Below are 17,951 nucleotides of genomic sequence, written 5' to 3' on the forward strand. Positions count from 1 at the left end.
GGAAGTATGTGATCTGCTTTTTCATTTTAATCTTACAGGGGTTATTGTTAAGAGATGGCCACGAGTATCAGAGTCTTTGAACTGTGCACTTTAAAATACTATTGAGACTGTAGTAGACTATGGGGATTTTTGAAGATGAACTAAATGTTTTTTGCATTATGATATGGCTACAAGCCTATGGGGGGCAGGGAATGGAATGTGGTGGTCTGAATGAAAATGGTTCCAATAAATTCATAGGGAGTGGCATTATTGGAGATGGGGGTCTTGTTGGAGGAAGTGTGTCACTAAGGGATGGGCTTTGAGATTTCAGAATCTCAAGCCAGGCCTAATGGCTCAGTCGCTTCCTGCTCTCCCTTGCCAGCACCATGTCTGCCTGTATGCTGCCACACTTCCTGCCGTAACAATAGACTAAACCTCTGAAACTGTAAGCCAGTCCCATTTAAATGTTTTCCTTTATAAAAGTTGCTGTGATCATAGAGTCATCATAGCAATAAACCTTAATTAACACAAAGACCATGATGGTTTTGGGCCCCTTCTAGTGAGGATGCATCCTATGTTGGATGAAGAAAGGTTCCTACCCCCACTTCTGTGAGGTTAAGGACTTACAAATTTAATTCCTGCATTGTAGGCTGTAGGTTTCTACTGATAATCAGTTTTATAGTCAAGTACATTTCTTGTCTATGTTCACCTGGACTCTTCATGCAAAGTTCGGTCCTTGGCTATTTAAAGGTCAGTGTTTGACAAAGGGGGTTTCTCATATGAGGTTGGACTAAGCTCTGTTTGGTTTATCTCTTAAGACTGGTCAGGCTTCATAGGGTCAGGATTTTGTCAGACCCATTCCTCTCAGTGTATTGGCAGGGGCTCCTTTGATTTTAGGATTTTGGTCCTGCAGTTGTTTGAAGGTTACTGGCCCCCATAACCTCATAGGGAGTGGCATTATTAGAAGCTGTGACTTTGTTCGAGTGGATATGGCCTTGGGAGATCTGTCACTATGGAGGTGGGCTTTGAGCTTTCCTATGCTCAGGATACCACCCAGTGTCTCAGTCAACTTCTTGTTGCTTGAAAGGTGTAAGATCTCAGCACCATGTCTGCCTGCATGCCTCCATGCTCTCCACCATGATGATAATGGACTGAAACAAAGAGAGCCACCTCAATTAAATGTTTTTCTTTATAAGAGTTGCCATGGTCATGGTGTTTAGTCACAGAAACCCTAAGACAGGGCCTCTCTTCAGCAAGGTCAGTGGTTGGCCCAGTAACATTTCCACTCTTGGTTTTGCCTAGTCTCTTCTCTAAGCAATGCATCAGGTATGACTTCTTCAGAGTCAGTAACTGCCCAGGGTCCACTTGTTTTCTTGATTTGGGCCCTGGTTTCTTCAGAATAAGAATTTGGGTCAGGCATTGTGTTTTCTTGGTTTTGTCTTAGCATCCTTCATTTAATGGAACAGGCCAGGCTCACTTTTCATCTTTGTTTGAGCCCAGGCTTATTCACAGTGAGGGCCACCCATAGATAGTTCACTTTTCTTTGGCTCAGGTCTCTTTCATTTGAGGTATGGGTCTGACCCAACTTCTCTTCACTTTTTGGGCATTGCTTCTCCAGGGTCACACATGGGCCTGGACTCATTTGTCTTCTTGGTATGGGCCCACACTTCAGTCAGGAAAAGGGTTAGGCATGGGCATACACCTTTTCTTTCTTTTGTTCTTCTTTCACTTGAAGAAATAGTCCAGGCCCACATCTTGGTTTGTGTCTGGCCTTCTGGAGGTTCAGGGTTGGGCCTGGGCTGACATTTCTTCTAGGTTGGGTCTAACGCTTAAGCTATGGTAAGGGTTAGACCTGGGCATTCTTTTCTTGCTTTGGCCAGGAATCTTTCATTTCATACTTCTTTATTCAGGGTCAGGTTTTTGGCTCAACCCTCTTTCAGTTCATGTTTTTGCCTATGTGCACTTTTATTCTTAGTTTCAGTCTGGACCTCTTTGGGTAAAGGTAAAGTCAATGCTTATTGAAGTTTAGGATTTATTCTCAGGTTTCATTGGGTTAAGCCTTATGCCCAAATATATTTAACATCTTTGGGTTAATCCTGATCTACTTTCTCTTTAGGTTGTTAGCATGTTTGTTTGTTTTGTTTTCAGTTTTCACTTGGGCCTGGTCTACTTTCACTATTTCTGTATCCAGGCTTTTTTGTGGTTGGGATTTAATCTGGGTGCATTAATCATCTAGGACTGTAACTACCTCCTTCTCTCTGGGTTTTTTTTGTTTGTTTGTTTGTTTGTTTTTGTTTGTTTGTTTTTGTTTTTTGTTTTTTGAGACAGGGTTTCTCTGTGTAGCTTTGAAGTCTATCCTGAACTTCTTTTTATAGACCAGGCTGGTCTCAAACTCACAGAGACCCACCTGCCTCCACCTCCCTTCTGAGTGCTGGCATTAAAGGCGTGTGCCACCACCACCTGTACCTCATTCTCTTTAGGATTGAGGTTCAGGATCCTTTCGAGTTAAGATTTGTTCAAAGTTACTTTTTCATTAACCTTAATCTTTGCTTGGTCTTTCTGTAAAATAATATATATATATCAGGTGAATCAGAGGAGAGTCCTGATTGTCCCTCACTGGGATCTCAACTACACAAAGAATAATAATGACATATCCCCAGAGAAATGTGAGTGAACAAACACCAACACGCACAGCACACAGTCCAGATGAAATAAGTAGGGAGAAAGGTGGTTGGTAAAGTTCTTCCTATCACATAGGTGACTCTCTGTGATGGAGAGATCTCATGAACTCGTGTGGAAATATGGTTTCCAAGTAGCAAGACCCAAAGAATGTCCCAACAGGTGCCATTCCATTTTTCCTCAATGTGGTCTGGTACTATGGGGGATTATCAGTTAGTTAACAGAAGCAGCAGAGCCTAATCCTCCATTTGTCTGGGGACTATCTTGCTGAGGGACATGCAGCTTTTGTAAAGCTTCACATGGCTCTTCCCATAGTGTAGCAATGGCTGTTAGATCACTGTGTTCCTCCCAAGTTTGCATTTGCATTGATTAATTAAGTTAACCTTGGGTCAAGAGGCCGAGTTAGCAACAAGTTGACAAAATAATCCTAGAGCATCAGGGAAGTTCAAAGGCTGTCTAGACACCCACACAGGTGTATTTTGAACTCAGGGGAAGTATCCGAATGTTTCAATTATAATCGTTTCTTGGGATCAACTCTCATCCAGTCAGTCATCCTCCTGCAGAGAAGGCCATTGGGGACAGGGCATACTCAGTACATGTATGCAAAGCTCAAATCTTGGTCTATCATTTCTGCCAATCAGTTTATCAGCACTCTTGTGAGACTTACAGTGCTCTATCTGTGAGTCCCCAGAGGCATATGGGTTGCCAGGCCCCACCCCTGAGGACCTCCAACTGCCAGGGTCCATCCAAAGAACACTCTAACTTCCCTAAGGGCTGGACCCTGCCCCCACCCTACAGAGTAAAAAGCCCAAGTTCTGGACTTGAAATCTTACCAGTCCCCACTCTTGATAGCTTCACCCTGAAAAGCCCCACCCCACTCCCACAAGAATTCCATACCCCACTCCCACAAGAATTCCAAACAAGCCCTGCCTTCTGCTCAGTTCCCTGCTGCTACTCACCTGTGTATATGTGCATATTTATATGTATACATGTAGATTTTTATCTGTGTACATGGGTATGTTATGTGTGTATTTTTAATATTGTATGTATGTTGCATTTATGTGCGTATATTTGTGTATGAACATATATAAGTTATGTGTGTATGTCTGTTTTACTTGTATGTATATTTGTATATATGTGTGTCTATGTCTCTAAGTTTATATGTGTCTACATGTGAGTGTTAAGGTTTATATATGTGTGTACACATGTAAATATATTTGGTTTTGGTTTAAGTTTTCAGATAGGGTTTCTCTGTGTAGCCATAGCTGTCTTGGAACTCACTCTAGACCAGACTGGCCTCAAACTCACAGAGTGTTAGGATTAAAGGCATGGACTACCACCACATAGCCTCAAGTGTATGTTTTGTGTATAAGTATGTAGTTGTGTATATATGTCAATTTAAGTATGCTCATGTGTGTATATGTGTATTTTTGTATGTACATATGTATATGTGCATATTGTGTATGCACATATGTTCATTTGTATATTTATTGTGATATGTATATATTTATGTGTGTACATTTGATTTGAATAAGAATGGCCCTCACAGGCTCATATATTTGAATGCTTAGTCATCAAGGAGTGACATTACTTGAGAGGGATTAGGTGTGGTCTTATTGGAGGCAATGTGTCCCAGGGAGGGGCTTTGAGGTTTCAGAAGCCTAAGTTAGGCCCAGTGGCTCTCTCTTCCTACTGCCTGCAGATCTGAATGGAGAACTCTTACCTTCTCCAACACCATGAATAACTGCCTTCAAGTTGACATGCTTCCTACCATTCTGATAATGGACTAAACCTCTGAAAATTTAAGCCAGCCCCAATTAAATGTTTTCTCTATAAGAACATGGTGTCTCTTCACAGCAATAGAACATTGACTAAGACACATGTGAATATTTATGTGTATATATCTTTATATACACATATATTTATGTATATATTTATATGGATATACTATGTGTACATACATATGTTTATATGTGTGAACATGTGAATATTTAAGTATTTACATGTGTATATTTATGTAGGTGCACATGTGTGTATTCATGTGTTTGTACATTTGTATATTTATTTTTGCATACATGTATATGTTTATATTGTCCATATATATGCATGTATATATCTATTTTTGTGTTTTGCACTTGTGTACACCCATTTTTGTGTGTATAAAAGTGTATTTAGGTATGTGCTTGTGTGTATAATAATGTTTGTACATCTCTATATTTAGGTGTGCATACATATATAATTATGTGCATGTACCTGTGAATACTCCTTTGTACATACATATATTTACATATTGTGCATTTTAACATTTATGTGTGTAAATGTGTTAATATTTGTACATGCTTATGTGTTTACATGTGTATATTTATTTGTGTGTATATGTCTCTTTGTGTTTTTGTATGTACATTTGAATGTCTGTGTGTATATATGTGTACATTTATGTTTGTGTGCATAAATGTATACATTTATGTGTATGTTTATGTTTGTGTGTGTGTACTTGTATATGTTATTGTGTATACATATTTATATCTATGTGTGTATACATGTGTATATTTATATGTTCATATGTATATTTATGCATGTGTGTATGGTGTTTGGAGACTTTTCCTAATGGTAAACTAATGTGTTGTGAGCACAGGAAAAGTAAGCTAGATTGAATTACAATGTTCAGTATGTTAGAGTAGTTAAATGTATTTCATCACAGTATATTCACTCTGTGATGAATATATCTGAACATAACTTTATCTGACGTGAAAGTAATTTGAAATAAGCCTTTTTATGTATGTGCAATTTTCCTATCTTTGTTGCATAGTGTATTATCTTCCTATTAAGATTTTTGTTGGTTGTGAGCCTATCCTTTTTTTAATGGCTGAGTTATCTCTCCAGCCCTCCTATTAAGATTTTTAAAATTAAAAGTATTATTTTCATAATTCTTGGGATCAGAATTCCAAAATGAGCTTTACAGACTAAAATCAAGGTGTTGGCAAGGCTGGGTCCTTCTGGAATATGAATGGAGAACCTATGTCCTTGCATTTCCAGGTTCTGCAGGCTGCCCACATCCCTTGGCCTTAGGCTTACATTACGTCATCTTTTCTTTCCCTTCTTCTGTCCTCATTTCACCTTCTCACTCCTTGGATCTTTTTGCTTTTCTCTATAAAGACTTTTATGATTATATTAGGGTCTACCAGTATCACCCAAATAATCTTCCATTTCAAGAGTCTGTCCCACCTACAAAAGAGATGTGTTATAAGAAGTTTGTAGAGGGGACTAGAGCTGGTGAGAAACATCTGTGTTAAGCACACTTGATATTTTTGCAGAACCAGGTTTGGTTTCCAGAGCCCACATGGCAACTCACAGTTGCCTGTAACTACAGTTCTGTGGGATCTAACACCCTCTTCTGGTACTGTGAGCACAGAACACACATGTGGTACACATAAATACATTCCAGCAGACACTCATACACCCAAAATAAAATAAAATCTTAAAAAAAAATAAAAGTTTCTGATGTGCTAAACAAACTTTTGCAGGTAAATTAGCTACATGACTTTTCCAACACTGCTGCAGGTCAACTTCAGACAAGCATGATAAATAAATAAATAAATATTTGTAAAATAGAGGTGACCAAACATTGATAAGAATAATAAGAAATCATAAGACCAAAATATAAAAACTAAAAATTGAAACTATGCCTCTGAGTACTATGACATAGAGCTTAATGTTTAGAGACAAGAATCTAATGTGAGAGAAGGAAGAAGGAAAAGCAGGTAAAGTCAGGGTTAACTTATTGTCCTGTGAACAAAGCAATAGTAACACAATTAAATTGTGTGCTGTTCTGAGGTACACACCCAGAAACAAGGGAATCACACAAGTAAAAAGTCAAAGGAATGATGAACTCATGATTCAGAGCCATGAATGGTGAGTGGCAGGCAAGATGGCGGATGGGGGGGGGATGATTAGTGCTGTGAACTGCCAGCTTCTGTTTGGGAGTTGTAAGATCCAGCCACGAGCTGTATGTGTCTCATCCTTCACTTGTGGCTGCTGGAAGTTGGAACTAGACAGAAGCTTCACTTTTCTAAGGGGAGAGAGGGATGGCTTTTGGCATTGTCAATAGTACTGAGTTTATGTATTGAGTATTTAACGAGATGAGGGTCGGACTATGCTGCCCAAGCTGATTTTGAGCTTTTGCATTCAAGTGATTCTCTTCTTCCCACCTCTGAAGTTCTACAGTCACTGAGGTGACTCTAATTAAATTTACTTACAAATGATTAAATAATACAATTGGTTTAGAAGATAGAGTGATTGAGAGATAAAGTGGAAATAATTTGTGTAAATCCTAAACCAAGAATATGTTTGCTTTAATATCCTTAAATTATTTTTGTAAAATAAATGCCATGGCTACATCCCTGCAACCTCCTTAACCCTTCTAGCAATATGTTGGAAGTGTTAAGGCCAGGAGAGAGGAATTAGAAACATACTCACTAAGAAATGACAAAAGTTTTAGAAAGATGATATGACAATTACCTTGAGTTGATCACTACTTAATGTAGCCATGAACAAAACCACAAAATATACCTGATGTATACATACATACAAATGCATCAGCCAAAATGAATTATTTTAAAATAAGGAAAGATATTTCTTCTTCGTTATTTTCAATTATGTGTCTCTGTGTGTGTGCATCTGGTACAGGTGTCTGAGGAGGCCAAAGAAGTTGGATTGCCTGGAGCAATAGATTCATTGAACAAAGAAAATCTTTTTATTTCATTTTATTATTTTATTTTTATTTTACATATCGATCCCAGTTCTCTCTCCCTCCTTCCCTCTCTCCCACCCTCGCATGCACCCCGACAACCCTCCCATCCCATCCCCCCCATTCTACATGTAGGGTGATGCCCTTCAGGAGGGGTCATCTAAATCTGTCAAGTCTTTTGGAGTAGGGACTAGGACTTCTCTCCTGTCCCTGGTTAAGACGGTATCCCTCCATGGGGGATGTGTCCCCAAAGTCCTTTTGTGCACCAGGAATATATCCTGGTTCCACTGTATGAGGACCCTTAGACTGCTCAGGCCTTCTAGCTGAGACACATGTTCAGGGGGTCTGAGTCAGTCCCATGCTGGATTCCCAGCTAACAGTCTGGAGGCCCATTAGCTCCTCCTTGTTCAGGTAAGCAGCAAAGAAAATCTTAAATCCAACAAATCCTTAACACAAAACATCCAGGAAATGTGGGACCAAACCTAAGGCCAAACCTAAGAATAGGCATAGAGGAAGGTGAAGAAGCCCAGCTCAAAGGTGCAGAAAACATATTCAACAAAATCATTGAAAAATTCCCCAATCTAAAGGTCAATGTTTTGTCACAATAGAAAGTAAACTAACGAGAGAGAGAGAGACCATAACAGAGGGAGCCATTATGGGTTTGAAGAGAAAACTGATCTAGAGAAATGTCCAGAGACCTACAAGACTGACCCCCAACTAACAATTTGAGCAACAGTGGAAAGGCTACCATAAATGCCCTTCCCTGATAATGAAATCTACAACTAACTTATCCACCATCATGGAGCTCTCATCTAGTAACTGATGGAAACAGAACCAAACACCAACAACCAAACACCTAGCCGAACTGGAACCCAGATGCAGAGAGGGGGGACAAGACCAGGCTGCAGAAACATATAGAGACAGCTGACCTGAACAAGGAGGAGCTAATGGGCCCCCAGACTGATATCTGGGAAACCAGCATTGGATCGACTCCAGACCCCCCTGAACATGGGTCTTAGCCAGAAGGCCTGAGCAGTCTAAGGGACCTCAGAGAGTGGAACCAGGACGTGTCCCTGGTGCATGAATGGACTTTGGGGGCACATCCCCATGGAGGGTTACTCCCTTAACCTAGAGACAGGAGAGAAGTCCTAGTCCCTATTTCAAATGACTTGACAGGTTTAGATGACCCCTCCTGAAGGGCATCATCACCCTACAAGTGGAGTGGGGGGATGGGAGAGGAGGATGGGGGGCATGAGAGGGTGGGAGAGAGGGAAAGAGGAAGAGAAGGAGGGATAGGGGACTGGGATTGGTATGTAAAAAAAGAAAAAAAAATAATGCAAGGGTAAAGCAGTTTGGATGTAGTAAATGTTTAGATTGCCCAAACTCTTTCAGGTTAATGACCATCACACATAAAGCCAGGTAGAATACCTGATGGCAGTTTATCTCCAAACACATCTCTTTTCTGGAAACCTTGTTTCGTGTGTGTGTGTGTGTGTGTGTGTGTGTGTGTGTGTGTGTGTGTGTGTGTGTGTTTCCTAAATGGTAACCTGCCTATGGTAGTCATGGGGGTTGTGTTTTGGCTCATTTCTTTTTTTTTTATTTTTGTTTGTTTTGGCTCATTTCTATGTGCTGCTTTTGCATCAACTTTCTCTGTCTTTACAAGACCCTCTTCTCCCACTGAGTCTTGGGATTATCCTTCAGGTTTCTGCAAATGTGAGAGAGCTCAAGGCAGTGAGTGACCAATCCACCATATGTAGTTTCCTAGCTGATCCAATAAAGTTCCTTCTGACCCAGGATGGGTGTGCACGTTGTGTTTTCCCATGAGGCCATTGCAGGTCATGTGGTGCTATCTCTGATACCTCCACACTTTTGGGTGGAAGGGAACAAGTGTTTCTTTCCTTCAGTCATTAGAATCAGTTCCTCATATAACCCCTAAAGTAAAAGCTTGGCAAGGTCACAGAAGAAATAGCTGAAAATGAAAAATTGTGAGTTTGAGCTGTGTCAAGAAACAAAGGCCAAATGATAACCATATAATTTCAAATACAACAAAAAACAAGACAAAACAGAAACAAAATGCCTTCCAAGTTCCAAAAGCAACAAAACACTGAAAACAAGCAGAACAGACCAAAATATGCCTTTGGAGACCTGAAAAGGAAGCAAGCAAGCAAGCAAACAAACAAACAAAAATCTCCAAATGTCTAGACAAAAATGCTTCAAAGACAAAACATCTTTAAACCAAACACTCTGAAAGTAGACAAAAAAATATTTATCTAGGTTAACCTTGTTAACCAACTCAGAATAAACAAATGGACAACTCACCAAACCAACAGAGGTCTGAATCCCCCCCAAAAAACTCAACACTCGATCTGCGGAAACAGTGTCAGGTGCTCTAGACTTGGTGGGCTCATTCCTGGCTTCCACTCTGGTGATTACACCAGTGAAAAGTTGATAGTTCTGTAAGGCCATGCTGTGGCATCATAATGGTTGACACAGATCTTAACACAACTGACACCATAATGGAAGTGTCATTCAGGCCATAGATCTCAGGATACAGACAGGCACTTGCCAAAACAAAAACAAAGGCCTAACCCATCAAAGTCCATAGTTCTGGAAATGTCTCCAAATGGACTAACCTTGGTTTTTGACTTTGTAATTGTGCTTCTGGCCAACTGTTCTTGGGTACTGAAGTCTGTCAGCCCAGAACATGGTTTTTGTGCTTAAATCTGACCCTGAGAAAGACTCAGGACTGTACTAAGACCCCAAACACCCAGTGTAGATTCCAGCCAGCTAATAAGAACTTCTATTGGCTTAAACCCATGTCTGAGCAGTCCTCTATGGTGGCTACCCCGAAACACTCATCTTAAAGGGAATATGAGGTAATTTATTCTGAAGCCATTTGAGTGACCATGGCTGGGGAACATGGATTACATGTTCTCAATTTCATTTGCTCAAGAGAGGGGCTCCCTATTTTTCCTTGATAGGCACTGAATAATCAGAAACCTAATTTGTTGTTGTTGCGTACAACAAACACAAGGTGGCACAAGCGTCCCTCAACATGGGGAGGAGGATACTGAAACATGACAAGGCCTATTGTTTCTTTAATCAATCCCTTCCTTTCCTTCTGTCTGCCTTCTTTTTTTAGTTCCTTAATTTTACTTTAATATATACTTTTTGTAATTTTTAGTCAACCTTTCTACTAGAGTGGCACACTGTCTTAAGAACGAGAGAGAGAGAGAGACAGAGAGAGACAGGCAGACAGAGAGACAGAGAGAGAGAGAGAGAGAGAGAGAGAGAGAGAGAGAGAGAGAGAGAGAGAGAATTCAATTTTTAAACACCACACCAGAGGCCTGATACATAGGAAAGTCACTGACCTTGAAGGAAAATGATATTACTCCATTATGATTGGTTTGTCTTCATCCTGGGAGAAGCTGCCACAAATAGCTCCTTTTAAATTGGTTTTATCTGGATTTTACAGAAACCTGATTGAAGTATGTAAGCCCACTAATTATTTCTACAAAAATGTACTGCATACAATACCAGAATTCCAAAAGCAACTACAATCACATTTTTTTTTGCATAGAATATGCATTGGTATCAGCTGCCACACATGGCCCAAACCATCTCTATGAGAAGAGATGGCCCACTACAGACAGTGGGAAACCTAGTTATGAACATACACAAAAAGGGACTCTCAGGTTAACACAGAGGAAATCCTTTCTTAGACAAGCCTTCGGCACTAGGTGTTTGTCCTGCTACTTACTGACACAACTGCCTAGCCTCGGTTCTGACCCGTCACAGGCAAACAGGAACTTTTCGATAGCTGAATCAGACATTTGAGAAGATATAGACTTTGAGAACATGCAGGCACATGGGAACTAGAACTCTCAAATTCAAAATACCCTCAGACTTGGAAGATCCCAAGCTGTAAGCACCTGAGCTTTTAAACTGAGCCCTCTCCAGGAGACCAGATCAGTGCACACAGGCTTTGCTTGCAGCCATGGAACCTTCCAGCTCTGCACAGCAGTCTTCACGGGATCTGTGGTTAGGAGGTTACAGGCTACAACACAGGAGGCCTTACTTGTAGGCTATTTCATCTCATGCAGGAATTAGCAAGAATTGATGCATACAACTGCTTCACTGATGTACACACACACACACACACACACACACACACACACACACATCCACACTAGCATGTGGCCTAAAATACTGTAAATGTACATCACAGTGTGCTAGGGGACATTTAGTTCCTCTCGAGGGTGCAATTAAGACTCTGAATCAAAAGATGTTTTCCACATAGACTGGGGGAGCTTTAAAGAGATTTCATACCGTCCAAAAGACTTCCCTCAAATGCAGGGTCTTCCATGAAGATCTTGAGACAACTTCAGTCACTAGGGCAGTGGTTGAGCACACTGTTTACACACACACACACACACTTGTGCAGCTGAAGGATTTATCTGGAATGTTCAGGAGATGTGACTCTGTGACGTGGGATACATTTAGCTGAGTCATCAAGGATGTTTACTGAGAGACCAGCATAAACACTGTGGCAACTGTTAAGGAGAAACGAGCTCGAGGCCACAGGAGGATGGACAGGGGACTAAGTATGGCACAGCTCTCTTGCAGAACAGTATTCTTGTGGAGCCGAATGAGGAAGCATGCACTCCTCTCTAGCTACAGTAATATTGAAGCCCACACACTCTCCTTCATTTTTTTTAAAAACTGAATTTCTTCAAAGAACTGCTGAACATCCTCTCTTTTAACAACCATACCTTCACCAGCAAGTCTCTCTGGATAGTCTAAGTTCTGAACTTCGAATCATGGCATTCACAAATGAGCTGCTCTTGGTGGAGCCTATTCATGCTGTGAGGATGTCCGTTAAAGGGTCCCTTCTGAAACTGCCTAGTCACGCTTGCCTTTTGATCTCAGAAGCCAACACTGCATCTTATCTGTTAGAAACAGGAGGCCTATCTCACCATCCATTTTCATGCAGTCTTGGCAGGTGCGTTCGCAGGTTTCTGCTGCACCGGTTCAGCGGCCAATAGGTGGCAGCATGTCTCCTTACAAACTGCTTAGCTTGCGGCTCCTGAAGATTCAGTAGACGACAGACTAGAGATGGTACAGGGCTCACTCTCTGCTCAGCTTTAACTTCCTTGCTAGCATTTCTTCCATATTCTGGAACATCCTCTTTTAGGATGTGACCTCCATTTTCAGGCTTCAAAACCTCTTGACCGCCCATCCTGTCAACATAAAGCAGCAGTCCATCATCTTCAGGAGATATACTAGTGACTGTCAAACGGGCCACAAAGCAGAAGAGCTTTTCACGCAATCCTGGGACACATCTCTTGGAAATCCTCACCGGTGAATGGCACCGAGATGCCTACCATGGAACCGGTCTTCACAGACCACACATAGAATCATCTCATCTAGAACCTAGTCTCAAGATCAGATAAGATCTCTTACAAATGCAGTAAAATCCAAAAAGTTGTCCTTGTACTTATTGCAGGAATTTGGCTTTGAGCTGGGCAGCGATGGTGCGTGTCTTTAATCCCAGCACTTGAGAAGCGGAGACAGGTGGATCTCTGAGTTTGAAGTCAGCCTGGTCTACAAAGTGAGTTCCAGGACAGGTTTCAAAGCTACACAAAGAAATTCTATCTCGAAAAACAAAACAAACAAACAAACAAATCCATCCACCCTCCTCTGACTCCCTAGTGCTGGATTTATAGGCATACAATATAACAACTGGCATACATTTGATTTTAAATTCAAGAAAATTCTCTAATTGAAAACAAATTAAAACATATACAAAATCAAACTTGCAGACAGACATATTTTTAAATAGGCAGTATTGAACAAAATTAAAATTGCATACATTAATAGCATAACTCAGCATCCTTAATGATGGTGACAGAATGTGACAGATGCTCTTGATTTCCTGTACTGTGATAAATCACAACATCTAACCTATTTTAAAGAATTGATATGTTGTTGTGTGACAAGATTTTTCTAGGGGAGATGCAACACACACACACACACACACACACACACACACCTACTTACCCCAGATGGGAAGCCCACTTCAGACCAAGTTCAACTTGGTGAACCATGAGTTCTATTGACATATGGGTGAGGGGTTACTTACAAAAGCAGAAATGACTCAAAGACAGTTACATTACCAAATCCTACTCCAGCATGGGTGACAGCTCACAAAACTGTAAGCCTAGAGTGCACTGCACATCCTGAAAGCCACTTAACAGGGTGGAGAATGTCCTTTCTAATGACTCAGTTGGTCTGAAGCTCTTCCAGGCACCCAGCAGGCTTCTGTTTCTTCGAGGTGACTGTCTAGTCCAAGTCTTCTTTGCAGCTTGGCTTATCTGAGAGTGACTCTTACCAGCTTTATTGTTTAGTCTGATAGTGAGGCCTAGCAAATCTGGTCAGTTCAGAGACTTCCTGAAGCTATTTTGAATGGCTTACTTTCCTGCTTAAGGAAAGATGGAATGTTTCACCCTGAGAGGAAACTGTTACACTGTGTATGCTTAGATTTACCTTTACTGTTTTGATTATGTTCTGTTTCCATACACTTCCATGCTTTATAGTCAATATCATGCAAATATACATCACCAGCCTGATAAATTCTGTTCTGTTTACTTCAGCATCCAGAGTGCAGGGAATGGATGGTGAAGTTCTCTCTTTCTAGGAACTAAAAAAACAAAAAACCAGGGTCTCACTATGTAAACTGGAGCTCAATATGTAGACCACCAAACTGTCCTCAAACTCACTCTAAGGTCCTGGGTTGTACTCCAGCCAACCTAGCTGTTAGTTTACTACTCAGCCTATTTGCCTTCCTCAAGTGTACTCAATAAAATGTATTCCACTTACTTACACATTTTAATTATTTTACATGGGGTCAAACTGCGTAGCCCTGGCTGGCTTAGAACTTGGTATGTAGGCAGATGATTCAACCAAGCTCTGTTTTGCACAGACTCTCAAGATCACACATAGGATGGGTGGTCCCACCCTTTTTTTTTTTTTTTTTTTTTTTTAACCAAACCAACTCACTGTATAGTCCCTAAGTGTTAGAGTTGAACTCTAAGATATGGTTATCTGACTTTGCTTTTTTGAAGACTAATTGTGTGTGTGTGCGTGCGCGCGTGCGTGAGTGTGTGAATACACGCATGTGAACGCAGGCTTTGGAGGCCAGAATGTTAGATCCTATGGAGCTATAATTACAGATATTACAGGAGAGAAAAAACTCCAGTTTGTTCTCTGCCCTGTTCATGCTCACTGTGACATACATACCATGCCCTCCACCTACTAAAAAAGCAAATAAACTGGGCATGGTGGCACACACTTTTAATCCCAGCATTAGGAAGGCAGAGGCAGGTTGACTTCTGTGAGTTCAAGGCTAGCCTGATCTACAAAGTTCCAGGGCAGCTAGGGCTGTTACACAGAGAAACTCTGTCTCAAACAACAACAACAAAAGGCAAATAAATCAATAAGTACATTATACATAGTTCCTTCCTACAGTCCCACAAAATAAAATTTAAAAGCCACTGCTGTGCTCTTTAAATCAAGCCAGAAGAGTCATGGTGGGAGACAGAGTGGGAAGAGAGGCAAGCAATAAACAGTCAAGTTCAAGAATAGAATTAAAACTGCATGGTATCACAATGGAGTCCCACTATGCCAAAGACTGTGGAACTGGCATGAGTGTCTAGACAGACTAAAGCATTTCCAATCAATAACAGAAACACAGGAAGTATATATTATTTTATTTAGGTGTTTTGGGGGAAGGATTTATGTAACCATGGTTGGACTGGAACTAGCTATGTCATTCAGGCTGGCCTTGAACTCATCAGTGTGCCTCCTGAGTGATGGAATTAATGACATACATCATTGCCCTTGGCTTAGTATGTGTTTCTTAAATTAAAGTGTGGACATAAACCAATAGCCAATCTAGAAGAAAATAAAAGATTATTAGCATCTTCATGGCATACATTGGAATAAACTTCAGAGCATAGAACATTTACATGTGGAAAAACTCAGGCAGTAAAATGCTTTTGAAAAAAATCAATTTTGTGAGCTGGCTCAGGCTTAAGAGCCCCAGACCTGCTCTTCCACAGGACCTGGATTCAGTTCCAGAGTATCCAGTGCCTTCTTTTGGCCTCCATGGACACTACAAACATGTAGTACACAGAACATGCAGGCAAACCCAAACACACATAAAGAAAACTAAACTAATCTTTCCCCATTCTTTCCTTTTATTAAAAATAGATTCTTTTCTCATACAATATGTCCTGATTACAGCTTCCCCTCCCTCCACTCCTCCCAGTTCCTTCCCATCTCCCTTTCCCTGACAGATCCACTCTCTTTCTGTCTCTCATTAGAAAAGAACAGGCTTCTAAGAAAAAAAAAACCAAACATAATAAAATTAAAGATAATAAGATAAAACAAAACCATCCATCGAGGCTGGAAAAGTCAACTCAACAGAAGGAAAAGAGCCCTAAGAGCAGACACAAGAGTCAGAGATCCACTCATTCACACACTCAGGGATCCACTGAAACTACTAACCTGAAAGCTATAATATATAGTCAGAGGACCCGGCGCAGACCCATGTAGGTCCTGTATGCGCTGCTTCAGTCTCTGAGTTCATATGTGCCTTTTCTGGTTGATTCAAGGGGTCTTGTTCTCCTGGTGTCCTCCATTTCCTCTGGTTCTTACACTCTTTCCACCTCCTCTTCCACGAGGTTCCCTGACCTCTGAGGGGAGGGAGTTGATCAATACATTCCATTTAGACTCTCTGTCTCCACATAACACCTGGCTATAGGTCTCTGTATTTGTTTCCATCTGCTACCAGAAAAAAAAATCAGACATTGATTGGCTACTCCTACACATTCTGTGCCACCATTGCCCTAGCATATCCTGTGGCAGGACAAATTGTTAAGTCAAAGGTTTTGTGACTGGGTTGGTGTTTATGTTCCTCCTTTGATAGCATGTGGAATGCCTTCTAAGAACAAAGAATGTAGGGGTGAAGTTTCCGGGTAGGTACCAGCTCAGCTTCTTCACAGTCACTAAGTTATGTGGTTGTTGTCCTCTGCAATATAACCCAGTTGTCAGTTTGAGGAGAGCAACCCATTGTCTTAACAACAGCCTAGATTGCTTGGGGATTCCCATGGGACTTACTTGGTCAACAACTCAACTGGATGTAACCCAGTCCCACTACAGGAAGCCTCATTTGATGACATGAGGTGGTCAGTTGAGACTCCATTATTAGGAGATCTCATGAGGATCACCTTCATATAATTTTGTAATTTTCTACTACACCAGGTTTCCAGAATATCCTTTAAATGCCCCTAAATTCCAGCTGTCTCTCCCCAAATTCTCTTCCTCAACCCTACCTCCTTCACCCCTCCTTACCTGATCCTCTGGTTCCTGTTGCTCCTTTTCCTTCAGTTTACCCATAAAATCTATTTTATTTCCCCCTACCAGGGAGATCCATTTGTCTCTCCTAGATGCTTTCTTCGTACCTAACCTCTGGGTCTACAGATTTTGGCTTAGTTATTGTTTAGTCAATGGCTAATACTCGCTTATAAGTGATTACATACCTTATCTGTCCTTCTATGTCTGACTTACCTCACTTGGAATTTTTTTTTCCTCATTTCATCCATTTGCCTGCAAATTTCATGAAATCATTTTTTAAACAGCAGATTAATACTCCATTGTGTAAATGTACCACATTTTCTTTATCCATTGTTCAGTTGAGTGACATCTAGGTTGTTTCCAGTTTCTGGCTGTTATGAATAAAGCTTCCATGACCATGAAAACTTGTTATGGTTGATCAAGTGTCTTTGTGGTAAGATGGAATGTCCTTTGGGTATATGCCCAAGAGTTAATCAATTCCCAATTTTATGAGATGACACCATATTGATTTCCATAGTGGCTGTAGAAGTTTGCACTCCCATCAGCAATGGAAAAGTGTTCCCATACCCTCTTCAACATGAGCTGTCACTTGTGTTTTTGATCTTGGCCATTCTGACAGGTGTAAGATGGAATCTCAAAGTAGTTTTGATTTGCATTTTCCTGATGGCTAAGGATGTTGAACATTTATGTAAGTGTTTCTCAGACATTTGAGAGTCTTCTACTAAGAATTCTCTATTTAAATCTGTATTTCATTTTTAAATTGGGTTATTTGGTTTTCTGACATCTAATTTCTTGAGTTCTTTATATATTTTGGATATTAGTCCTCTATTGGATGTGGAGTTGATCAAAAATTTTCCCCATTCTGTAGGCTGCCATTTTTTCAAATGCTGGTATCCTTTGACTTACAGAAGCTTATCAGTTTCATGAGATTCCATCCATTAATTGTCAATCTTAGTGCCAGTGCTAATGGTGTTCTGTTCTCCTGTGCCAATGAGTTCAAGGCTATTCCCCACTTTCTCTTCTATTGGGTTCAATGTTTCTGGCTTTATGTTGAGGTCTTTAATCCACTTGGACTTGAGTTTTGTGCAGGGTGATAGATCTATTTGCATTCTCATACATGGAAACATTC

The 17,951-nt window shown here is 40.7% G+C and overlaps 1 pseudogene; it reads right to left on the reverse strand.

Annotated features, from left to right (window-relative positions):
• Positions 1–12,075: 12,075 nt before the first annotated feature.
• On the reverse strand, positions 12,076–13,512 carry LOC127225896 (putative E3 ubiquitin-protein ligase UBR7; annotated as a pseudogene).
• Between the last annotated feature and the right edge of the window lie 4,439 nt (positions 13,513–17,951).

This window comes from Phodopus roborovskii, unplaced genomic scaffold (assembly GCF_943737965.1).
Source record: "Phodopus roborovskii unplaced genomic scaffold, PHOROB, whole genome shotgun sequence".
In the NCBI taxonomy this organism is placed as follows: Eukaryota; Metazoa; Chordata; class Mammalia; order Rodentia; family Cricetidae; genus Phodopus; species Phodopus roborovskii.